This window comes from Symphalangus syndactylus, chromosome 17 (assembly GCF_028878055.3).
Source record: "Symphalangus syndactylus isolate Jambi chromosome 17, NHGRI_mSymSyn1-v2.1_pri, whole genome shotgun sequence".
NCBI lineage: Eukaryota > Metazoa > Chordata > Mammalia > Primates > Hylobatidae > Symphalangus > Symphalangus syndactylus.
The window spans coordinates 82,229,036-82,234,601 of NC_072439.2; positions in this window are offsets into that span (position 1 = coordinate 82,229,036).

The window sequence follows — 5,566 nt, forward strand, 5'->3', positions numbered from 1 at the left end:
AGACAGGCTAAATTGAAAATACAGGTCAGATGAGACAAAAGAAAAAAGTAAAAAAAAAAATAAAGCACACTTATGGGATCAAGAAAATAGCCTCAAAAAGGACAAATTTAAGTTATCAGCCCTAAAGAGGAGGTAGAGAAAGAGATGGGGTAAAAAGTTCATTCAATGGCAGAATAATAGAGAACTTCTCAAACCTAGAGAAAGATATCTGTAGCCAAGTACAAGATGGTTACAGAACACCAAGCAGATTTAACCCAAAGAAGACTACCTCAAGGCATTTAATAATGAAACTCCCAAAGGTCAAGGATAAAGAAAGGGTCCTAAAAGCAGCAAGAGAAAAGAAACAAATAACATAAAATGGAACTCCAATAGGTCTGCCAGCAGGCTTCTCAGTGGAAACCTTACAGTTCAGGAGAGAGTGGCATGACATATTTAAAATGCTGAAGGAAAAAAACTTTTACCCTACAATAGCATATCCAGCTAAAATATCTTTGAAACATGAAGGAGAAATAAAGACTTTCACAGACAAACAAAAGTTGAAAGATTACATTAATACCAGACCTGTCCTACAAAAAATGCTAAAGGTAGTACTTCAATGAAAACAAAAAGGACATTAATGAGTGATAAATAATCATCTTGATGGCAGTGGCTCCTGCCATCATGCAGGCTGCAGCAGGGAAGCATGGCTGGGGCTGCCCACTCCATGGAGCTGGTGGGAGCCCCACCCCTTCTGAGTTGGGGCAGGAGCTCCCTGGCTGCAGACCCAGGGCTCCTGCTCTATGGAGCAGGCAGAAGCCACAGCCACCCAAACTGCCACTGCAGATCTGAGCCTCCCTGTGCTCTGGGAGAGGGGCTGGGAATCGGCAGGATCTGACCTCCAAGGTGCAGCTGCAGCTGCAGGACCCTCGACTGCAGACTTGGGCCTCTGGTTCCATGGATTAGGTGGGAGCCTCGGACCAGCAGGAGCCCCACCCCTTCCGAGCTGGCAGAGTGAGAGCTCCCAGGTGCAGCTGCATCCTGCCTCCCAGGCACAGGAACCTAGGCATCTCTGCAGTCTGCACCCTCGGGGGCCCCAGGAAGGACCCCCCCAATCCCTGCAGGCTCTGGGGTGTCTTCTCCTGTGCCTGACCTCTCTCCACTCCTGGAACCTGTTCCAATCTCGGAGCAGGGGATTGGAGCCAACCCCCAAGGGCAATGAATGGCAGCTGGAGGCAGATTGATTCCTGGGCAGAAGAATGCAGGTCCCCAGTAAGGACCCAACTTTAGGCCATGGAGGGCCTGAAGGCTGGGGGCTGGAGTGCCAGACCCGCAGACCTAAGTGGGGACTCCTGGTGCCTCTTCCAGGCACCCATGGCCACCCATGGACTAACTGGAACACACTTCCTCCTTTCTGAGGTCCATAAAATCCCTGGCTCAGCCAGAGCAGGGCAGAGAATGACCAGAGGATAAAGAGGTCAGACAGACAATGGGAAAACCAGCTGCAGAGAGGAGCTACACTCTCTGCTGAGAGCTGCAGATGACGGGACAACCAGCTGCAGAGTGGAGCTACCGTCTCTGCTGAGAGCTGCAGAGGTGACCTGCCAGCAGAGAGGAGCCACCCTTTCCAGGGCCTCATATCTGCTGAGAGCTACAGACATCACAATGACCAGTAGCAGAGAGAAGCTACCATCTCCAGGGCCTCCTCTCTGCTGAGAACTGAACACTTGACAGTAATCTGTCCACAGAGAGGAGCTATCCACTGCAGGTCTCCTATGAGTTGTTGTAACACTCAGTAAAGCTCATCTTCATCTTGTTCACTCTTCACTTGTCTGCATACCTCATTCATCCTGGACAATGCAGGACAAGAACTTGGGCAAAGGTGCTGCAGCCACAGAGGTTTCCAGCCAGAAAATCGACACCCTAAAGATCTAATAACAATCTGAGGGTACAAAACTCACTGTAAAAGTAAGTACACAGAAAAACACAGATTATTATAACACTGAAACTCTTACCCTAAGTAGAAAGACTAAACAACGAACCAATCTAAAATAGTAACTACAACAACATTCCAAGACATAATCAGTACAATAAAATATCAACAGAAAGAACAAAAGTTAAAAATTGAGGGGCTGAAGCTAAGGCATAGAGTTTTTAATAGTTTTCTTTTTCCTTGTTTGTTTAGGCAAATAGTGTTAAGTTGTTGTCTGGTTAAACTAATAGGTTATAAGATAGATTTACAAGCCTCATCGTAACCTCAAGCCAAAAACATACAATGGATACACAAAAGATAAAAAGCAAGAAACTAAATTATATTGCCAGAGAAAATCACCTTCACTAGAGGAAGATGAGAATGAAACAAAGAAGGAAGAAAAGACCACAAAGCAACCAGAAAACAAATAACAAAATGGCAGGAGTTAGTCCTTACTTATCAATAATAACATTGAATGTAAAACTATAATATATATTATCTCACCCCAGTTAAAATGGCTTATATCCAAAAGATGGGCAATAACAAATGCTGGCAGGGATATAGAGAAAAAGGAATCCTTGTACACTGTTGAATGTAAATTAGTACAACCCACTATGGAGAACAGTTTTGAGGCTCCTCAGAAAACTAAACTTTAGCTACCATATGATCCAGCAATTCCACTGGTGGGTATGTACCCAAAAGAAAGAAAATCAGTATATCAAAGAGATATCTGCATTCCTCTGTTTGTTGCAGCACTGTTTACAATAGCTAAGATTTGGAAGTAACCTAAGTGTCCATCAACAGATGAATAAAGAAAACATGGTACATATACACAATGAAGTACTGTTCAACAATAAACAAGAATGAGATCCAGTGATTTGCAACAACATGTATGGAACTGGAGATCATTATGTTAAGAAAAGTAAGGTAGGCAAAGAAAGACAAGCATTGCACATTCTTACGTACTTGTGGAATCTGAAAATCTAAACAATTGACATCATGGACATAGAAAGGATGGGTTACCAGAGGCTGGAAACGGTATTGGAGGGCTGGAGGGAGGTAAGGATGGTTAATGGGTATAAAAAAAATAGAAAGAATAAATAAGACATATGATTTGATAGCACAATAAGGTGATTATAATCAATAATAACTTAATTGTACATTTTAAAATAACTTATAAAGTATAATTGGTTTGTAATTCAAAGGCTAAATGCTTGAGGGAATGGATACTCCCATTCTCTATAATATGCTTATTTCACATTGCATGCCTGTATCAAACATCTCAAGTATCCCATGACTATATACACCTACTGTGCACCCACACATATTTTAAAAACTGTAAAACTTAAATTTTTTTTTAAATAAAAGCACATTAGACTGGGAGAACAAAAGGCCTGGGTCAGACATCATACAAACACAGCCCCATAGGTCCAGTCTTCTCTACATGTGTGTTTTGTTTGACTCACACTGTTTTTTGCTTTTGTTTTTGTTCATTGTATTTTTCAATTAAAATATTTTACATATAATTCTGAATTCCAAACTTTTATTTAAAAAGCAGATAGAGGCCAGGCACGGTGGCTTACACCTGTAATCCTAGCACTTTGAGAGGCCAAGGAGGGTGGATTGCTTGAGCTCAGGAGTTTGAGACCAGCCTGGGCAACATGGCAAAACCCTGTCTCTACAAAAATACAAAAATTAGCAGGTGTGGTGGCATGCATGCCTTAGTCCCAGCTACTTGGGGGGCTGAGGTGGGAGGATCACTTGAGCCCAGGAAGCAGAGGTTGCAGTGAGCCAAGATCGCACCACTGCATTCCAGCTTGAGTGAGACCCTGTCTCAAAAAAAAAAAAATTTTTTTAATTTAAAAATAAAAGGCAGATGATCTGTCTATACTGAGCCCTCATTTTCACATATAAATAATCAGTTTCAACTGTGTGGCAGTGACCTTTCCCCTATGCTATTTACCACATTTCCCATTACCTCCTTTTATGTTATATTTTATATACTTGGCCTTTCTAACAGTTGACTCTGTGACCATTGACCAAACTTCTAACAAAAATTGTGCCACCAACAAGCTGATTGACCTCAAACAAGTTAATACATCTCTTTTGGGCTCAATGTCTTCATATGATATTGGAGGAAGGGGTCTTAGGGTAGCTGATATCCTCACCTCTGAATTCTTCTGACTCTACTATTTATTCTAAAATTTAGAATACTCTCTTGTTAGAAGTAGACTGCCTGCTGTAACTTCTACTATCAGTGAAATCTTCTTATGACTATCATTAAAGTAAATTTAAAAATAGTTGTATTAATGCTTTTAGTCACAAGAAAAGAATTCGCTAATTTAGGAGCACTAAAAAGAAATATACTTCAATCTTAAAGCCCTCAGAATGGCTTATCTGATGTCAGACCTGATTTGGAAAATTTTGACTGAACAGCTTCTGTTTATAACTTGGGGGCTGTTGACCTCAACTAGATTACAGCTGATATTGCCTAAAAGCCCAAATAAATATTAAAGAAAAGAGGAAGATGGGGGTGTATTCACTTTCAATTAAATCTTCCACGCAACTGATTGAGGAAGTAATTTTCTTAGTAGTCACCCAAACTTTCTTTGCCATAATTACTCTGCATTGTCTAATTTGGATTTGTTTTCAAGCTATTATTTCAAAAAGGTCACTGAGTACTTTTTTTACTAGTACCTCCTACTTTATATCACGTTCCCAAAGGCATGTTATGTATTCACTGGATCATACCAGAACAATTGTGAACACAATCAAATTATTCTGAGATCATAAAGAATACAAGGTAAGATTTTTCCAAAAAACAAAATATTTAAAAGGCAAACTGGTAGGTGTATTAATTGTGCTTCTTAAGCTTGTCATTACAGAAGTTCCTTTTTATTTCTCCAAGTGAGAAAAGTTTAAGGTCTTGTCACTCACAGTGTGGTGTGTGAACCAGCTACATCAGCTTTCCCTGGGAGATTGTTAGGCAAGGAGAATCTCAGACTCTACCCCAGACCTGCTGCATTAAAACTCACAGTTTAGAGTGAGAGTAGATGATGGCCAAGAAGAATCCCCCAATGATAATTCTCTCCCACCCGCCATGGCAGGAACACCAAATTGAACAACTATATACACAAGAAAGCATCTTCCTAAGAACAAAATTCATAGTACCTGGTTCTAACATCACATTAGATGAGAAAAGGAAAGAGAGTATTGAAATCACAATGGATTAAAGACAAATATTAGACCTCAAACTATGAAACTACTAAAAGAAAACATTAGGGAAACTCTCCAAGACATTGGACTGGGCAAAGATTTATTGAGTAATACTCCAAAGCACAGGCAACCCAAGCAAAAATGGACAAACGGGAACACAACAAGTTAAAGAGCTTCTGCACAGCAAAGGAAACAATCAACAAAATGAAGAAACAACCCACAGAATGGGAAAAAAATATTTGCAAACTATCTGTCTGACAAGGGATTAATAACCAGAATATATAAGGAGCTTGAACAACTCAACAGGAAAAAAATCTAATAATCCAATTTAAAAATGGGCAAAAGATTTAGACATTTCTCAAAAAAAGACATACAAATGGCAAACACGTAAATGGAAAGGTG